A 21,302-nucleotide genomic window follows, 5' to 3' on the forward strand; every position below is an offset into this window, starting at 1 on the left:
TTAGTAGGTCTAGTGAGACAAAGCAATAAAAAACAAAACATCAGATGAGAATAAATGTAATATTGCACATCCTTTAACACAGCAATTCCACTTCAGGAATCAATCCTAATGAATCAATCTCATTAGTGTACAAAGATTTAGGCATGAGGATGTTCATCATAGCCTAATTTATAAACAAAAACTAGAGAAAAAAGCTCATTAACAGAAAAATAGGTCAAATGTGATGTATCTATACAACAGATTTTTATGTACTTTTTTTACAGGCATGAAAATAGGTCTATAAAATTTATTTTATATAAATTATATATAATTTTATAGTAATTTTTACAACACAAATAATCCAACTTTTTAAAAGACATAAATATCTACATGCACATACACATTCAGAGAAATGCCCAATAAGATTCAGAAAGTATTAACTGTAGTTAACTCTGTGTGATGGGACTGGCGTACATACGTTTTCCTTTATACTTCTCTGGTTTTTCCATGAGTTATTATTTTTTTTAAAGATTTATTTATTTATTTGAAAGGCAGAGTTATGGGGGTGGGGGTGAGGAGAGACAGAAAGAGATCTTCCATCTACTGGTTCACTCCTGAAATGACAACAATAGCCAGGACTGGGTCAGGCCAAAGCCAGGAGCCAGAAGCCAGGTCTCCCACATGGGTACAAGAGCCCAAGCAGTTAGGCCATCCTCCTCTGCTTTCCCAGGTGCATTAGCAGGAAGCTGGATCAGAAGTGGCAAAGGGGGCCGGCACTGTGATGTAGCAGGTAAAGCTCCTGCCTGTAGTGCCAGCATCCCATATGGGCAGTGGTTGAGTCTTGGATGCAGCACTTGTGATCCAGCTCTGTGCTATGGCCTGGGAAAGCAGTAGTAGATGGTCCAACTGCTTAGGCCCCTGCACCCACATGGGAAACATGGAGGAAGTTCCTAGCTCCTGGCTTCAGATCGGCACAGCTCCAGCCGTTGTGGTCATCTAGGGTGTGAGCCAGTGGATGGAAGACTTCTCCTCTCTTGCTCGCTCTCTCTGCCTCTGCCTTTCAAATAAAAAAATAAATCTTTATTAAAAAAAAAAAAAAGTGGAGCAGCTGGAACTCGAACTTGCACACATATGGGACACTGGTGCTGCAGACGGTGGCTCTGCTCATTATGCCACAGTGCTGGCCCCCAGAATTATTTTTATTATCAGAAAAAGGAGATACTTTTCTTTTTTAAAGAAGATACTTTTGTTCTGGAAAACAAAGTGTTTAAATTATAACTCTGTTTAAAGATTCATGTATCCTGCAATACTCCTGTTTACTATCATCATCACTTAAATAGTGACACAGTCACTCCTAGAGAGTGGTCATGCCCAGCAATGCATCAGAGTGGACACGCAACTAGATTCCCTTCTGTTTCTATGTTGTTTCTTCAAGCCAGGGCTTTCTGTAGTAACTTATCAATAACTTTCACCAAAGGAAGTGTCCCACTTACATTGAGGATGTTTCCACAAGTGAGGCAGGACAGAGGGCAAGGAGTCAGGTCCAGACCAAGTCAAGTCATATTCCAACACCATCACTCCCTCGTCAGACCCCCAAGGTGGAGGGGACCCACCACCACGTCAGCGGCTCTGGTCAGTGGACCTGAGTGCTGGGGAACACTAAGACCAACAGAGCGCTCTGCGTCTTTGTGCTGACAGGATTTCAACTTCAAGCCATTCCATTTCAGATGCTCATCCACAGTCCTGTAAGGATCTCTCTATCTACTTCCCAAATAACAACTTTTGATTTTTTTTTTCTCTGAACTCATCCCTCCACCAAGAAGGGAAAAGGCAAGACAAGAAAACAAGAAAAGCAAAAGCCCTGAAGACAGACCCAGGTGGGTATACTGGAGTGACAGAGACGCAGTGCAGCTCGAACACATGATGAAAGAAACATACGATATACCATCTAAAAAAAGGCAAGGACTTATTTCATATAGGGCCTATTTCATACAGGACCTATGTCAACAGGCAAGGACTCAAATCACAGAGGGTCTAACAGGTCATAGGTAAGACCACGGATGTTATTTTCATAAATTTTGCTGCTCCCATCTGAATCAGTTTTGTATAAATGAAATCAGTTCGTTTCATTTTTAACGTATGGAAATGAGTGTCTAGATCTGTGTTTTGTACCTCATCTGCTCTTACGAAACTCAGTGCAGCAGACTCAACAGCCTGCCTGCTAGGCAGCCTCTCCTAAATGTCAACACACCCAAAGCCAAACACCATCATTTTTCCCAAACCAGCTCCTCTTGACTGTTTTATATCTGCTAATGACCGATCACTCACCCAAGCTTGATGTCTCAAAGTTATCTTTAATTCTTCACTGATCGTCCACTCCCACTACACACAGGGGCCACAGATCCTCGAACCTCCAATCTAGTCTTTATCTAGTCCCACTGCCACTATCTCAGTTCACGTTAGCACCAATTTTTGTTCAGATTACTGAAATAGGCTACCTAGTTTCCACACCTTCAGCTCTTTACCCACCAAATTTATCCTATGTGATGCCATTTGGATACTTACATTTTTTTTAAGATTTATTTGAAGCCAGCGCTGCGGCTCTCACTAGGCTAATCCTCTGCCTGCGGCGCCAGCACCCGGCTCCTGGCTTCGGATTGGTGCAGCACACCAGCCGTAGCAGCCATTTGGGGGGTGAACCAACAGAAGGAAGACCTTTCTCTCTGTCTCTCTCTCACTAACTCTGCCCGTCAAAAAAAAAAAAAAAATTTTATTTGAAAGTTAGAGTTATAGAGGGAGAGAGGGAGTAAGGAGGAGAGAGAGACAGAGAATATCTTCCATCTGCTGGTTTACCCCCCAGATGGCCACAGTGGCCAGGGATGGGCCAAGCCAAAGCCAGGGGCCAGGAGCATCATCCTGATCTCCCACATGGGCAGAAAGAGCCCAAACACTTGGGCCATCTTCTGCTGCTTCTCCCAGGCCATTAGCAGGGAGCTGGAGTGGAAGTTGAGCAACCGGGACATGAAACAGTCCATATGGAATGCCAGAGTTGTAGGCAGTGGCTTTACCCGCTATGCCACAGGATACATTTTTTTTTTTAAGATTTAGTTTATTTATTTGAAAGGCAGAATTACAGAGAGAGAAAAAAAGAGAGAGGGAGGGGGGTAAGAGGAGGGAGGGAAAAAGAGAGGGAGAGAGATTAAAAGAGATCAACCCTCTGCTGGTCCACTGCACAAATGGCCATAATGGCTAGGCCTGGGCCAGGCTGAAGCCAGCAGCCAGAGAGAACTCCATCTGGGTCTCCCATACGGGTAGCAGAGGTCCAAGTATTTGGGCCATCTTGTGCTGCTTTCCCAGGTGCATTAGCAGGGAGCTGAATTGGAAGTGGAACAGCCAGGACTCAAACTGCCACTCACAGGCATGCCGGCATCATGGGCATCAGCTTAATGCGCTGTACCACACCACCAGCTGCTGGAAACTTTTCTTTCTTTCTTTCTTTCTTTTTTTTTTTTTTTTTTACCACCAATAAACAAAGTTATTAACTCAAGCTCTGACTTCACTTGAAGCTCCATTCATATATCTGCCTACCTAACATACTTATACTTAGCCTCATTCGCATCTCAAATTTAACATGTCTAAAATTGAACTCATTTCTTTCCTTCCTCCAATCCCACACTGACTGCTCCCATTTCTCTTTATCTCCCACCCCCATTTCAGTAAGTGACATCTCTACCCATCCAGTTGCTTGAGCCAGAAACCCGAGTCATTCTTGACACTTTCCTCTCCCTCAACCCCCACATTCAATCTATAATTAAATGGATTCTTTAGCATACTCTCAAATACATCCATTTCTCTCCATCTCCTCTGCCACTGAATCCCACCTGAACAGATTCTTATTTAAGTGGCACAGGTGTAGCCTCGGTTTCAGCTTTCAAAGCTCCCCAGGTGAGTCTAACCAACAGCTACGGATGAGAACCATTGCATTACAGGATGTGGACTTCACTAACCTCTCTGACTTCACTTCTGCCACTTCGTCCCTTGCTCACTGAACTCCAGCCGTGCTAGCTCTCTTGCTGGTTCCTTGAAATGCCAGGCCTATGCATGCCTCCAAGCTTTTGCCCTTGCTTCCCCTATGCAGGAGTACTATTTCACTCCTTCATCTTCAGACACTTACTCAAGCATTACCTTTGCAGTATACTAGTGAGGGCTTCCCTGGCCATCCTACCTACAACTGCAACACCCGCTCCCTCCCTATCCCTTCCTGGGTTTTACTTTTTGCCTTGGGCCCAAACACTTTTTTTAATATACCATGTATTTTATTTAGCTTATTTGCTGCCTGAATATGAGCTCCATGAGAACAGGATTTTTGTCTATTCTGTTCCTTAACTATATTTTCAGCACTCAGAACTGCATCGGGGGGACAGCACTGTAGTACCGTGGGTTAAGCTGGGATTTGTGACACCAGCATTCCACATCAGAGTGCCAGCTTGGGTCCCAGCTGCTCTGCTTCTGATCCAGCTTCCTGCTAATGAGCCTGGAAAGGCAGCAGAAGACGGCACAAGTGCTTGGGCCCCTGCTACCATGTGAGAGACCAGGATGGAGTTCCTGGCTCCTGCCTCCAGCCTGACCCAGTCCTGGCTGTTGTGGACATTTGGGGAGTGAACCAGCAGAAGGAAGCTTGCGCTCTCGCTCCTGCACTTTCTCTTTCCCTCTCTCTCTGCCTTTCAAATAACTATTTTTTAAAGTTCATGGAAAATGTGATTAAAAGACATAGTTTATCATAAGACTGTCATATATTTCAAATAACTGGCTAAACATTTCAATGCCTTAAGTTCTGCTGTTTGAAAATAATTTCTAGAAAAACATTTCTGTTCAACTAGAAGTTATCCCATTCCATTTGGACATGTTAAATGTGGTGCCAAGTGACTGTATAAGTAATGCAGTAAAATTATCCCATGGGATTTGGCTGATCCTGTACCTGATCCCTATCAGGCAGGCAGGTCTGCCTGCCTTGCCCATGCAGGAGGTTAAAGGGCATGGCATGCCAAACCTCCTAGGAGGGACCCCGCTGCCTCGCTGCTGATAGGTGGCAGGAGCCCCAGGCACATTTCTCCCCACCCTCCCACCCCGACAATCAGGTAAACTGCTCCTGGGTGTGGCCCAGGCCCATCAGGAAAGCTACAGCCTATGTGACCTTCAAGCTGATTGGACTCTCTCATAAGGTTGTGGTTCTCAAAGTGGGGATCTAAAACTCCTTGGAGGTCTCTTTCAAAGGGTCCTTGAAGTCAGAACTATCTTCTCAATTATACTAAGAAACTGTCTTTTTCTCAGTGTTGACATTCAAACTAATGGCACAAAAGCAGTAACAGGTAGAACTCCTGGTGCCTTAGCATAAATCAAGGTAAGGACATCAAATGGTACCAGAGTCACTGTGTCTTTCACCACCATTTATAGGTGATCAGTGGGAAAAAGTCCATTGCACTTAAGAATGTTCTTGATAGGGGCCGGTATTGTGGCATAGCAGGTAAAGCCCAGCCTGCGACACCAGCATCCAACATGGGCATGAGTTCGTGTCCCAGCTGCTCCATTTCCAATCCAGCTCTGTGCTAATGGCCTGGGAAAGCAGCAGAGGATGGCTCAGGTACTTGGGAGACTCAGCTGAAGCTCCTGGCTTCAGCCTGGCCCAGCACTGGCCATTGCAGCCATAGGGAAAGTGAACCAAAGGATGGAAGATGCCTCTCTGTCTCTCTCTTTCTCTTTCTCTCTCTCCCCTTATCTCTCTTTCAAAATAAATAAAATATTTTTCTAAGAAATAATGTTCTTGATAAAGTACTAAAAAGTATTAATTTTATTAAAACTGAACACAAGTGTAGGTCATTTAATGTTCTGTGTAAGGAAATGGGCAGCACGCACACAGCACGCCTGCAGATTAGTCAAGCACCGGATGCCTCAAGGGAAAGCACTTGGGATTTTAAGTTGTGAGCTGAATTAGCTACTTTTTTCTCGGAACACTACTCTTACTTGGAACAAAGAACAAACTGGTTATTCAGATATGAATATTCAGCAGACATTTGCGGAAAATGAAGTAAGTCTCTCACTTCGAGGAAAACAACTGACAGCGCTTGTTGCCAATGATAAAATCCAAGCTCTGAATGAAAAAAAAAAATCACAATTTTGGAAAATTTGTAGTTGCTTGTCAGCTTCCCAATACTGACAGACTTTTACTGATGAAATGGGTGGTGATATTAATGTGGGTTTTTAAAAATATTGTATTATGAACTGTCCAAACATTTGGAAGACCTGCTTATCAACTCAATGAGGAGATGTTTCCCAAATGAACAATACATAATATAAAACCATGTATAGGTAAAGATCCTTTCAAGTGTGAAAGAGACCAATGGATTTTTTTTTTTTAAAAAAAGATTTATTTATTTATTTGAGAGTCAAAGCTACACAGAGAGAAGAGAGGCAGAGAGAGAGAGCTCTTCCATCTGATGGTTCACTCCCCAACTGGCTGCAACAGCCGGAGCTGTGCCGATCCAAAGCCAGGAGCCAGGAGCCTCCTCTGGGTCTCCCATGTGGGTGCAGGGGCCCAAGGACTTGGGCCATCTTCTACTGCTTTCCCAGGCCATAGCAGAGAGCTGGATCAGAAGAGGCGCAGTCGGGACCAGAACTGGTGCCCACATGGGATGCCGGCGCTTCAGGCCAGGGCATTAACCCGCTGAGCCACAGCGCCGGCTCCAGACCAATGGATTTTAATATAACAGTAACATCACTATGATTTCAGGTTCCTCACAGCAACTTAGCTTATAAGAAACTAACACTGGTCAAGTTTTGGTGTAGTATCAGAATACATAAAAGTATCTGAAAAAAGCTAGAAAATACTTTCCCCTTTTCCAACAACATATCTTTTGAAGCCTTACTTTCTTCACATACTTCAATCTAAACAATCCATCAGACTGAACACAGCAGATATAGAATCTGTCTTCCATTAAGGCAGACATTTAAGAAGTTTGCAAAAATGTAAACAATGCCACACTTCTTAATCTCTGAAGTTATTTTTCATATAAATCATAAAATCTTATGTTAACAGGTGATAGGTTTACTATTTTTAAGCAATATTTTTAATGTTTTCCATTTTCATTTCTAATCTGATGATTACCAAGATATAAGCCACATAAGCAAATGTTCTTTAGGGTCCCCAATAACTTTTAAGAGTATAAGCAGTCTTGATACCACTGCTCTAAGAAAACCTGCTTTTGATTCCAGTCACCCCCAAAATTGCTCTGTCCCAAACCTCCACCAGCCACAAGTGGAGTTGAACCTAAGGCAGGTATCTGGCCTGGGGACATCAAGGATCCTGAATTGAGCCTCATGGAGACGGAAGTCTATTTATAGTGGGACAGTGGAGTCCATTAACTCTGTCTGCTGAAGTTCCTGGAGCTGTTTTGGCTGCAGCCCTTTAAGGCCTGGCGGTTCAGCTTCCCCTCCCATTCTGAGCAGCTACTTTTGAGAAGTCTTCTTTTACATAAGCCACTTTAAATGGGTTTCATTTCCTTATGCTCCAGAAAACCTTAACACCATACAGCCTCAATGCTTTACCAAAACAGTCTTACTAGGTGTCCTTACTCAAGACACCAAGTTATGATAAGGTTCTCCTCCATTTGAAGATCATAAAAAATCAAAAATCACTCCAACAAAACTAAAATTTATGTACAAATTACAGGACCATTCAGAACAACTATTCATTTGCAAATAAGGAAGACCTAGTATTATTTTTTTTTTCTTTTGGAGAAGCTTACTATATAGCACATGAATATATTTTAGCTAATATAAGTGGCTTCACTAAAATATACCAGTCTAACAGCTATTCAGAGATTTTGATGAACAGAACAAGGTAGTGAAACTTGCCCTACCAGGTATGTACAATTATCACAAAGCTGTAATTAAAGCAGTGCAGTACCAGGACAAGACCCAAGGTACAGAACAAAGACAGCCTCACACAGGTATACAGGCACATGTAAATGCATCACACAGTAGGGAGCAGAAGGACAATTCAACAGATGATGCTGAGGCATTGGGTTCTTCCTATGTAGGACAATTAGACCTATAATCCAGGATATCCTTACGTTAATAAAAAAAAAAAAATCTGTTCTTACTTCACCCCAAACATCAAAATAAATTCCAGGTGGATCAGAGACCTAAATATGAAAAAATTTTCATTTATTAGAAAAAAAAAATCCAGGGACCAGCGCTGTGGCGCAGCGGGTTAAAGCCCTGGCCTGAAGTGCCAGCATCGTGTACGGGTGCCGGTTCTAGTCTCGGCTGCTCCTTTTCTGATCCAGCTTTCTGCTGTGGCCTGAGAGGTCAGTGGAGGATGGCCCAAGTCCTTGGGCCCCTGCGCCCATGTGGGGGACCAAGAGGAAGCTCCTGTCCTGGCTTCAGATTGGCGCAGCTCTGGCCATTGCGGCCTTCTGGGGAGTGAACCAGCAGATGGAAGACCTCTCTCTCTCTCTCTCTGTCTTTACCTCTCTCTGTAACTCTCTTTCAAATAAATAAAAATAAATATTAAAAAAAAAAAAAAGAAAAATCCTGGGAACAAACATAACAACATTAACATTCAATATAGGGGCCGCACTGTGGGGTAGCAGGTAAAGCAGTGGAAGATGACCCCTGCACCCACGTGGAAAGACCCAGGGGAGACTCCTGGCATCAGATAGGCACAGCTCCAGCTATTGAGGCCAACTGAGGAGAGAACCAGCAGATGGAAGACCACTCTCTCTCTGCTTCTCCTCTCTCTGTGTAACTCTTTCAAATAAATAAAATTAAAAAAAAAAAAAGATTTGATACAGATGGGTATATGAGTAATATCATTTTGTTTTTGAGATGTGGAGATATTAGACAGATAGATAGACAGAAGGCTTCTACCTGATGGCCAACAACAGACAAGGTTGAACCAGGGCAAAGCCAGGAGCTGAGACAAACCCACACAAGTGGCAGAAATCAGACTCCTTGAGCTATTACACGCTGCCTTCCAGGGTGTGCATACCAGGAAGCTGGAATTAGGAGCTGGAGCCAGAACTCAAGCCCAGGCACTCCAACAGAGGATGTAGGCATCCAACGAGCAGTTTAACCTCTAGGCCAAACCCCCATCCCTTCTGTATGCTGAAGGTGTTTCATAATTGAAAATTGTAAGCAGGGGCAGGCGTTTGGTACAGTGGTTAAGATGCTGCTTGGGATGCTCATATTCCATTCCTGGGTCCATGAGACCCAGATGGGTTCTGCTTCCAATTCCAGCTTCCTGCTAATGCACACCCTGGAAGGCAGCAGATGGTGGCTCTTCAAGTACTTGGGTCCCTGCCACCCATGTGGGAGATCCACATTTTGTTCCAGGCTCCCGGCTTTCACCTGGCCCAACCTGGCTGTTGCAGGTCTTTGGGGAGAGAACCAGTGGATGGAAGATCTCTGTCATTGTTTCTGTGTGTCTCTATGTTCTTCAAACAAAATAAAAATAAATAATTAAAACCTAAGTAGCATAAATGATGTTATACACGGAAAAACTCATTTTTATTTACAGCAAATTTCTACATGGCCACCGGTTTCTAAATATATTAAGTAAAGAAGTATATAAAACTCAGTTTTCAAGAGATAAATGACTACACACACATTTTTCCTCTTACAAAATAGATGTATACAAAGGAGGAACCAGAGCCTTTCACAGAATCCCTATAAGGCCTTCACTGATGGAGGCAGGAAGAATTATGCCAACAGCTTCCTAGAAAGAAATAGCCAAGAACACTGGTCTTCATGGTCAAGCAAGAATTCCTGTCTGAATATTACATTCTCATTTTGAGTCTGCAGCCGGCTCTTTCAAAGCTGCGTGACCATCTCTGCCACACAAAGCACCTGGGTAACTGCTTGTCAGTTCTATTAAAATATGACCATGGTTGGAAGAATGACGGCTCAAGCACTTCCTAAGAGTGTGTACTTTAGAATTTTTTCCTGTAACAGGAGCTTTTCAAAAACAAAAATATAAAGAAGCTACTAGATCTTGTTAGCAAATGTGTCAGCACAGCCTTTCATTTCAGAGTGATTCGCCACGCCTGAAAACAAACACAAGAAACAGGTGCGCTTCCCTGAATACACAATCAGAATTTAATATGGGGCCAGTAATGTTATGAAACCAGGATGGGAATAACCTTGTAAATATGACAAGATGGTAGAAAGAAATTGAAAAATGAATCTCACATAAATGTCAGAATACTGTTATTGTCTGGCTTTGAGTAACCTGAAGTCAGTAAGATTACGCAAAACACCATTACATGAGAGGAGTCTAACAAAATATTTTTTCACAAGGCAGGAATTAGTCCAGTCCCTGAAGGCAGCTTTACAATGCAGTTGCACGGTACCTTCCATTTGCATTGACTTCATTAGCGGAGTGGATTTTCAGAGAACACAGTGGATACACCAACATTTCTCAAGTGCACAGGATTCAACACTGTCCCAGACCCTGAGTTAAGACAGCTAGACATACAGTTCATGGCCTAGCTGAAAATCTACCCTAATTAAGAACAATCTGTCTTAGCCTTTTTTAAATGATAAAAACCTAGTGATAATGAAAAAAATATGCTATTACAGCATAATCTTACATAACCCTCCAACTGTGCAGAGATGTGTGTAAAACGAGGAAAAGGGAAGACAGATACTTGCGCATATACACACAAACATGTTTTTATATAATGATAAAAACCCACACTCCCAACAAAGCCTCTAAACATAATTTCGGTCTCCAAATTGCATTGTTTATCTTTCATCTCAGAAAAAAGCTAGCCTGCTCATAAGAGAATAAATTCCCCAATCTCTTCTACAGCAAACCTTACATTAAGGCATGAGTGATGGGAGGGGGGTTGGCACAATGCTCTCTTCTGAGATACTGCCTGTTTTTCATGAAGAACATTTAAGACAAGGAAGCTGTGGTTCTAAGATCTAGAATTCAGCAACGCCAGTGTCAGAGAAGTGATCCAAACACAAGATACACTGATTAAAATAAAGCCACCTTTAGTGTTTAAAATTTGGCTCCAGAAGCTCCATAAGGCAGATGAGCAACCTAATGTATGGAAAGGGAAGCAATGTGATATATATGATGACAAGGTGAGGGCTCCACTTCTGAGCCAGGAACTAATCAAGCACTCATACACCAAATGTAGATGGCTCTCACAGGCCAAAACACAGTATGCACCAAACAGAATCTCCATAATTGTTGGAAGAAAAACTAAAATCCTTGAGTTCATGATGACACTAAAACACAGAAATGAAAACAATTCATTCACTGACATGAGAGATGACTATTACATATACCATCTCCTTATACAGAAAAGTGTTAAGAAAAATAATTCAGAATTTACCTCAACTCTTTAGTGCAAATTATAATTTATTCCTGATAAGGGAAATCCTTATAGAAGGTTGAAAGCTAGTGGAATGGAAAGAAATGCTAGAATTAGAAAATCACCACTGTGCAACAACCCATAAATTAAACTGATACAAAGCAAGGCTCACCATCACCAGATAAAGCTGGAGAAGTATGGAGCCAAAGCGACACCAATCTACAGTTAATTTGCTAATTAACAAAGGAAAAAAATGAGCTAACAATGACGAGATCTGGAATTTATTGCCTTAAATAAATGATCAAACTCAGCACCATTAATAGTGGGACATTATGACACTGTTTCTCTTATTACGATGCAATGAGAAGTAGAGCAACACCTATTATTACCAAAATATTTCACTAGAATCCAGCTAAGCCTTTAGAGCTCAATACCAGTTTATGGGAAAAACAGGTATAAGGGGACAACTTAAATGAAATCATAAGGAAACAACCAGAAAATTCCAGAAGTGACATATGCTATAAGAAAATGGCCTGGTCTACTCAAAAACAAACCAGTATCACACAGCTTCTAAACTGTTCTAGATTTAAAAAGAGATATGTCTAGAGGAAAAAAATACGAACAACTAAAAAACCTTTAAAACAACTGGGAAAATTTGAACACATATTAGGCATCAGATGATATTAAAGAAATACTGTTGGAGCCAGCACTGTGGCACAGTGGGCTAGGCATCTGTCTGTGGTATCCCATGTGAGCACTGGTTCATATCCCAGCTGCTCCTCTTCTGATCTAGCTCTCTGCTATGGCTTGTGAAAGCAATAGAGAATGGCCCACAAGCTTGGATCCCTGCACCCAAGAGCTGAAAGAAGCTCCTGGCTCCTGGCTCCAGATCGGCACACCTTGGCCACTGCAGCCATCTGGGGAGTAAAACAGTGGGTAGAAGATCTCTGTCTCTCCTCCTCCCTCTCTAATTCTACTTCTCAAATAAATAAATAAATTTTTTTATTATTATTGATTTTTTTGACAGGCAGAGTGGACAGTGAGAGAGAGACAGAGAGAAAGGTCTTCCTTTTGCCGCTGGTTCACCCTCCAATGGCCGCCACAGCCAGCGCACCGCGCTGATCCGAAGCCAGGAGCCAGGTGCTTCTCCTGGTCTCCCATGGGGTGCAGGGCCCAAGCACTTGGGCCATCCTCCACTGCACTCCCAGGCCACAGCAGAGAGCTGGACTGGAAGAGGAGCAACCGGGACAGAATCTGGCGCCCCAACCGGGACTAGAACCCAGTGTGCCAGCGCCACAGGCGGAGGATTAGCCTATTGAGCCACAGCGCCAGCCAATAAATCTTTTTTAAAAAAGAGTTACCATTGATTCGTTTTAACTGTGCTGAGTACTATTAAGAACAATTAAGTAAAACAATGTTTTCATTTTTAAGGGCTGCATCTCAGTATTTAAGAAGGAAGCATCATGATGTTTTCAATATTAAAATGTATATACTAGGGACCAAAGCTGTGCCACAGTAAGTTAAGCTTCTGCCTGTGGTGCCAGCATTCATATGGGTGCCAGTTCCAGTCCTGGCTGATCTACTTCTGATTCAGCTCCCTGCTGCTGTGTCTAGGAAAGCAGTAGAAGGTGGTCCAAGTGCTTGGGCCCCTGCACCCATGTGAGAGAACTGAAGAAGCTCCTGGCTCCAGCCCTTGGACAGGCCTAGCTCCAGCCATTGCAGCCATTTGGGGAATGAACCAACACATGGAAGACCTTTCTTTCTGTCTCTCCCTCTACCAGTAACTCTGCCTCTCAAGTAAACAAATAAATCTTAAAAGGAAAAAAATGTACATACTATACATCTAAACATGTATAAAGCAAATATAACAAAATAAGAACAATTGTTGAATCTGACAAGTATAAAGGAGATAACTATACTATTCTTTCCGTTTTTCTGTAGGCTTAAAAATTTTTCAAACACTTGTAAAAACATGCACTTCCTCCAGGAAGGCCTCCCAAATGGACTCTCTTCTAACCCTTAATCACACCTTTGCAAAATCCTCTTAGCATGGAACACAGTGTATTATTACTGTTTGAGTACTATTTCCTAACTGTTCTCATTTCATATATTCAGCTGCTCTAGTATTTCAACAAGATTGTAAACTCCTTCAGGCACAGACATCTTTTTAATTTCTATTTCTTAGCAGCACATAGTGAAGTATTCTGCAATCAACAGAATTTTTTTTTTTTTTTGGAAGTAGTTACTATTTATTTTAGAGGCAGAAGTACAGAGAGAAAAAAGCAGAGGACAGAGCAGCAAGTTCCCATCCAGCGGTTCACTCTCCAAATGCTGGAACAGCTTGGGCTGGGCTGAGCTGAGCCAAAGCTAGGAGCCTGCAACTCAATCCAGGCCTCCCACATGGGTGGAAGGAACTCAGTGACTTGAGCCATCACTGCTGCCTCCCAGGGCCCGCATTAACTGGAAGCTAACAAAAGAGCCAGAGCCAGGGATTGAATCCAGGCCCTCTGATATGGGACATGGGCATCCTGACCATGGTGCCTTCACCACTAAGCCAGACATCTGTCCCTAACCAGTAGATGTTTTTTTAACAGAAATTTTTTTTTTACAAGCAGAGTTAGACAGTGAGAGAGAGAGAGACAGAGAGAAAGGTCTTTCTTTTTCCATTGGTTCACCCCCCAAGTGGCCACTATGGCCGGTGCACTGCTCCGATCCAAAGCCAGGAGCCAGGTGCTTCCTCCTGGTCTCCCATACGGGTGCAGGGCCCAAGGGCCTGGGCCATCCTGCACTGCCTTCCCAGGCCACAGCAGAGAGATGGACTGGAAGAGGAGCAACCGGGACAGAATCCGGTGCCCCGATTGGGACTAGAACCTGAGGTGCCGGCGCCGCGGCGCTGGCCCCTAGTAGATGTTTTAAAAACTTTTAGGTTGAATTTTTTAAAATGTTTATTTATTTTCAACTACTTGAAAAGCACAGACAGAGATCTTCTATCTGCTGGTTAACTTTTTTAAGATTTATTTATTTTACTTGAAAGTCAGAGTTACACAGAGAAGAGGCAGAGAGAGAAAGAGAGGTCTTCCATCCACTGGTTCACTCCCCAGTAGGCCACAATGGCCAGAGATGCACCAATACGAAGCTAGGAGCTAGGAGCTTCCTCTGGGTCTCCTGCATGGGTGCAGGGGCCCAAGGACCTGGGCCATCCTCTACAGCTTTCCCATGCCATAGCAGAGAGCTGGACTGGAAGTAGAGCAGCTGGGACATGAACTAGTGCCCATATTGGATGCCAGCACTGCAGGCTGCGGTTTTACCTGCTATGCCACAGCACCACAGTGCTGGCCCCTGGTTAACTCTTCAAATGCATACAATAGCCAAAGTTGGACCAGGCTGAAGCCAGGAGCCTGGAACTTCATCTGATTCTTCTACACGGAGGGCAGGGGCCCAAGCACTTGAGTCATCACATCCTGTATCCTAGGATGCAGTACCAGGAAGTGGAATAGACATGAAACAGCTGGAACTCCAATATGGTATGCAGACTTCCCAAGCAGTGGCTTAACCCACCACACCATGTCTGCCTCATCAACAGATTAAAGTGTCAGTACCAATATTCTGTAGTGAGACAGCACTCAGTAAAATACCTTAACTAACTGTGTTACCTTTTCAGTTCAGTTCCTGCACCCATGTGAGAGACCCAAAAGAAGCTCTTGACTTCAGATCGGTAGAGCTCCAGCCACTGCAGCCATTTAGGGAGTGAATCAATGGATGGAAGGTGGCCCCCCACCTCCGCCTCTCAGTGACTCTGCCTTTCAAATAAATATATAAATCTTAAAAAAAATTTTTAAAAAATCACTTATGGGCATAGATAATTTCACACATAGAAACTAGCAGCTAAGTATTAAAGGCAATTATTGGAATGCAGGTTCTATGACTTCTTAGCATTGTCGTGGGTTTGCTGTGCACTCCAGGCATATGACTTTACTCTTCATCTCAACAGTATCCTCCACCATCCCCTCATCTGCAGAAGAGTGGTGGCCTTTACCCACAGCTCCTCTTAACAAGCTCATAATGAACTCTGAAATCTTAGACAAAAAGACTGTATAAAAGGTCAAAAAATGTGGCAACACTGGTGGTGAGGAACAGGCAGACTCACACTGCTGGCAGGAACACTCACATAAACTGAGACAGCTTCCGTGGGAAGCAACTTAGCAATATCTAAAACATTAAAAATGTTCACTGCCATTGGCCCAGCACTTACACATGGAATTCCATACTTATATGGAAACCTAAATGTCCAATAAGAGTTGGATGGATGATGGCCCGTCAATACAGTGGAATAGCTAACAGTTTTCAAAAAGGAAGAGGTACTGTATACACTGCATGGGGTGATCACCAAGATAAGTGCAAAAAGAAAAGTACAGAATACCAGGTGTAGCACATTGCCATCCGTGTAGAACAAAAACCAAAGAACACACAGGCGTACGTGATCGTAAACACACTACCTCTAGCAGGACCAACAAGAGCGTTCCCTGTGGGCAGGAGAACTACGCGGATGAAGAGGGCTGGCAGGAGGAAGACCTGTCACTCTCCATGCTTTGTACTTTCTGAATGTTGTCTCATATGCACGTGCTTCCCATTTTAAAGAGTGATTTTTTTAAACAATGCTCTGTACTGTACCAATACAAATTATTTAATGATATTCATCTTAATCCTAAAAGCATTTCACGCCTTTGTATTGTCAAAATTTTAAATGAGGCTTTGGTGAATTCAACTAGGCGAAATGCTTCCAGATAAGAACAAAGTATTGGGGCCGGTGCTGTGGCATAGTGGGTAAAGCTGCTGCCTGCAGTGCCGGCATCCCATACGGCCACCAGTTCAAGTCCTGGCTGCTCCACTTCCTATCCAGCTCTCTGCTATGGCCTGGGAAAGTGGTAGAAGATGGTTCAAGTCCTTGGGCCCCTGCATCCATGTGGGAGACCTGGAGGAGGCTCCTTGCTCAGGGCTTAAGATTGGCACAACTTCAGCTGTTGCAGCCAATTGGGGAGTGAACCAGCAGATGGAAGACAGCACGCACGCTTGCTCACTCTCTCTCTGCCACTCTTTTTCTCTCTGTGTAACTCTTTCAAATAAATAAATCTTTAAAAAGAAAGAAAAAAAAAAAAAAAAGAACAAGGTATCCTGGTAGACAGACACCTATGGAGAAGAAAAGACAGGCATTTATTACCACAATAGTTTTACTTCTAGATTTTACCAGAAAGTGATCCAAGTCCAGACATAGGCAACATTAAAAATCTCCAAGGGGGCAGGTGTTTGGATCCACAGTTAAGTTGTGTGGGATGCCTGTATCCCACATCAGAATGTCTGGATTGAGTCCCAGCTCTACTACCAATCCAGCTTCCTAATACTGCACATCGTGGGGAGCAGTGGATGATGACTCAAGTACTGGGATCTCTGCCACCCATAGGGGAGATTCAGACAGAGTTCTGGGCTCCTGGCTTCAGCCTGGCCCAGCCTAGGTCATTGCAGGCTTTTGGGGAGTGAACCAGTGGATGCAACATATCTGTCTCTGTCTCTCTGCCTTTCAAACAAAATGAAAACACATTTTAAAAATGTTTTAAAATCAAGGGATAATTGGCACAGCAGTTAAGATGCTGTTTGAGACATCTGTATACCATATCAGAGTGCTTGGCTCTATTCCGGCCCTGCTTCCGATCCAGCTTCCTGCTGGCATACACCCTGGGAGGCAGCAGGTGATGGCTCAAGTACTTGAGTCCCTGCCATCTATGTAAGAGTACCAGACTGAGTTCCAGGCTCCTGACTTCCATGGAGCCCAGCCCTGGCTGGTGCAGGCATTTGAGTAGTGAACCAGTGGATGGAAGATTGGTCCTTCTCTCTCTCTCTCTCCTCCTCCTCTCTTTCAAATAAAATGAAAATAGATAAAATTTTTAAAATCTCTAAAGGGCAGGAGTTTGGCCTGGTGGTTAAGAAACTGCTAAGGATACCCCTATGCCAACTGGAACAGCACTTCCAATTCCAGCTTCCTGCTAATGTGCACCCTGGGAGGCAGCAGGTGACGGCTCAGGCTGTTGGGTCTCTGCTCCCCATGAAGGAGTTCCAGCTCTAGGCTTGACCTGCCCAAGGGATTTACTGGGGAGTAAATCAGCAGGAGCTTGCTTGCTCATACACTCTGTCTCTCAAATAAATAAAAACAAACAAAAATTCCCAGGTACCAGACAAGCTACTATGAAGAGCTTTAGAAGCAGCTACCAAAGTACCAACACCTACTGCCCTGATCCTACGTGTGGAGCTGTCACAGTAAATTTAAACTCCTTAGTATGCACGTGGAGAAAAACGTTTCCACCTCTTCCCCAGGACACAGGAGGATACATGCACCCTGAATTCCTACATCATCTGTTGGATCCATCTATAATCATGACAACTGGAAACACCACAAAAGACAGCTGAACTATGTAAAGGCCGGGGTAAATGGGGAAGTGAAAAAAAAAAAAAAAATAGACACACATACGTTAAGGTCCAAGAACATAAAGTCTTGGAGTTATGAATGGCAGCCAAAAATGCCTTTACCGAACGAGACGAAGCAAGCAGAATGTGAAGGGAAGAGAACAGGAAACAAGGCTTACTAATATGTCCCATTCTCAGGGGTCCAGCTGGGGCTCAGGGTTGGCAAGGCAAACTGTGAAACACAGAAACGCCCCTCCCTCTTCCCTTGTGCCTCCTACAACAATTGAGCTATTCCTGCCAAAGCTACAGAGCAAACCTTTTGCTGGTAAGTTTCTCTTTTCCTCATAGAGTTCTTGTGGCAGCAGTAAGAAGCTACAAGGTAATCAGAAGAGTGGCAACACGGGAGCAAACTTAAGGACCACGTTTGAACTGCCAACTGGAAACCCAGGTCCCAGCTCACTAAAATCCCACGGTGCTTTAAAGTTTTGTTGTTGTTGTTTTTTGTTTGTTTTTGACAGGCAGAGTGGATAGTGAGAGAGAGAGACAGAGAGAAAGGTCTTCCTTTGCCGTTGGTTCACTCTCCAATGGCCGCTGCGGCCGGCGCACCGCGCTGACCCGAAGGCAGGAGCCAGGTGCTTCTCCTGGTCTCCCATGGGGTGCAGGGCCCAAGCACTTGGGCCATCCTCCACTGCACTCCCGGGCCATAGCAGAGAGCTGGCCTGGAAGAGGGGCAACCGGGACAGAATCCGGCGCCCCGACCGGGACTAGAGCCCTGTGTGCCGGCGCCTCAAGGCGGAGGATTAGCCTAGTGAGCCGCGGCGCCGGCCAAAGTTTTTTTTTCTTTAATTCTTTTATTTGCCAAAATGAAAGAAAAGTCATTTTTATTACTTAAAACTTCCACTGGTCAAGTTCCTGCCCACCATTAGTCTCTAATTGTCTTTGTTTTCATGTGATGATCACAGAACTTCAATAATGTACAGCTAAAACCAAAGTGCTAAGGGAGATCTTTCATTTAAAAAAAAAGGTGGGGGCCACAGGTCACACAGGTAGGGGAGGTGAGAACCTTGTCTGGATTCAGGTCTGACCCAACGCCTCCAACTGCAGGCTCTGCATCTCCACTTTATCTGGTTCTCTGAAGATAACCAGAGTTTTACCAACAGAAACCCTCCGACATACACTCAAGTTTCTTTCCTATGACCTTTAGCCTCCTTAGCAAGGCCACCAAAATCCCTGCGCAAAGAACTGAATGGGTCGGGCGTCTACTCCTCAACACAGGGGAAGTTCCTACGAGTCGAGGGAAGGAAAAGTAATCTTGCAAGTCGCAGCTGAGTTTCAAAAGCAGGGTCAGCGTGGGACACGCCGGCTCCGGGAGGTGTCTGTAGCCCGGGAGTCTCCAGGGAAACACAGATGCGAACAGGGCTTTGTCTCCAAGTCCCTCGCATAATTTAAATTCTCCCTTTTGGATAGGAGCACGAGCTCACAGTCGGGCAGCAAGTCTCGCGCACGGCCCAGGGAGAAGGCGGGCGCGTGGTCAAGGGGCTCTTTATCCCGCAGGTCCCTGCAACACCGCGATGCGCATGCGCCCCGAGGGCAGCGAGCAGGCACCCCAAGCTCGTTCACACTCGCGCATGCGCAGTCACCCATCTCGCCGCAGGCGACAGCTCACTATTTGGCAAGGGGGATGGGGCTGGGAAATGATTGGGGGGGTGCCGAAGGCAGGGGGCGCGTTTGTGTCTCCTGAATGCTTGGGATAAGGAGAAGGACGGTTGATTAGGCTCTGGCATTCGCGGGCCAAGTAACCCGGTGCAGGAAATGGGGCAGAGAGGAGCATATGTGTGTGTTGGAGGAGGGGGGAGTGGGAGGTCAATCACCTCTTAAGGGAGGCGCCCCCCGACTCCGACACGACAGCCCCCTCCCTCGACTCTCCTCCCCCCCACTCACCTGAGAGCGGCGGCGACAGCTGCTGGTCTCCGTCCCCCTGCGCTCGCCTCATGCTGTCCGCAACATCCGGGACCTGCGGGACCGCCGATACACAAATACAAACACACTCGGAACGCGCACTCACACACATACCCCCCGACACACACCGGCCGGAGCGTCCTGGCGTCAGCACGTCGACGCAGCGAACGCGTACCCGCCGGGCCCCACCCCGCGCGGCCGCCTCCCCTCCCCTCCGCGTCCCTGCCCTCCCTGGCTTCTCCCGCCCCTCCTCCCGCTTCCTCAAGACTCCGCCTCCTCCCCCCCAACGCGCATGCGTCCCTGCCGCCTCGCCCAGGCCCGGGGACTTGACGGGGAGGAGGGGCCTGGGGCGAAAGAGGCGGGAACTCGGCGGGGGTCGCGTGCCGTGCGCACTAGGACGCGGCAAGGCGCGAGGACCCGAGAGCGACAAACCAAGTGGAGGGGCGGGGCGTCGTTGGAACGAGAAGGGCTCACCACAGCAGCAGCTTCCACTTGCAAGCAGTTTATGGTTCGCCAAGTACTTGAGCTCATTTTCTTTAAACCGGCCCTGTCAGGAGCATCGGTTTGGGACTTTAGGGTGATGCTAGAGGCCCTTTTAAGCCTCTAGCGTTTGGAAACAAGAGGAAGGGGCCGGCGTTGTGGCACAACGGGGAAAGCTGCGGCGAGCAGCGCCAACATCCCGTGCGAGCATCGTTTCCAGTCCCAGCCGCTCCACCTTCCTGCTAACGTTCCGGGAAAGCAGCGGAAGGCGGCCCAGGAGCCGGCGTTCCTGCCACCCTCGTGGGAGACCCGGATGAAACCCGGCGCCTCTGCCAAGGCTGCCTCCGCCCCAGCGGTGCAGGCCGTTTGGGGGGTGAACCAGCCGATGGGGAGATGTCTCTGTCTCTGTCTCTCTCTCTCTCTAACTGTGCCTTTCAAATAAATATTTTAAAAAAGAAAAAATAGCACCCCTCCTTTGGGAAAGGCAGTGGGATCTTTAGGTGGCCTCCCTGGAAGCAAGCGGTTCCATGACCACTGTCTTGGCCCCAGTCTCTCATCCTAGCTCCCCGACGGGATAAAATGATGCCTGACGTGAGTGAAAGAGAAAAACCTGGGGCCAGGGTTGTGGTGCAGCAAGTTAAGCCGCAGCCTTGGCCACGTGCGCCCCATATTAGCGCTAGCTCAGGCGCCAGCTGCTCCACTTCTGATCCGCTCTCGGCTGAGGCACCCGGGACAGCAGCAGGACACGGCCTGAGTACTTGGGCCCCTGCACCCTTGTGGGAGTCCCGGGTGGAGTTCCAGGCTTCTGGCTTCGGCTTGGTCTAGCCCTGGCGGATGCAACCATTTGGGGAGTGAACCAGTGGATGGAGGCTCGCTCGCTCACTCGCTCGCTCTCCCCTTTCAAATAAATGAAATCTTAAAAAAGTACATCTCAGAGGTCATGGCCCTGGGAGGGAAAATGTTGCCTTCCTATTAGAGGGACAGTGATGGGATATTTGTTACTGCTACGATTCTTTCCTTTAGTTCAAACTTTGAAAAGTTAGC

General features: G+C 45.6%; 1 protein-coding gene across 1 annotated transcript in view; it reads right to left on the minus strand.

Annotated features, from left to right (window-relative positions):
• The window catches only part of SPOP (speckle type BTB/POZ protein), a 76,641-nt gene extending 56,697 nt beyond the window's left edge, over window positions 1-19,944 (minus strand). The window contains exon 1 of the mRNA XM_062175553.1: window positions 19,761-19,944. The gene's annotated coding sequence lies outside the window, so the exon portion shown is untranslated. The remainder of the gene's footprint in view (window positions 1-19,760) is intronic.
• Window positions 19,945-21,302: the final 1,358 nt, after the last annotated feature.

Source organism: Lepus europaeus, chromosome 18 (assembly GCF_033115175.1).
Source record: "Lepus europaeus isolate LE1 chromosome 18, mLepTim1.pri, whole genome shotgun sequence".
Lineage (NCBI taxonomy): Eukaryota > Metazoa > Chordata > Mammalia > Lagomorpha > Leporidae > Lepus > Lepus europaeus.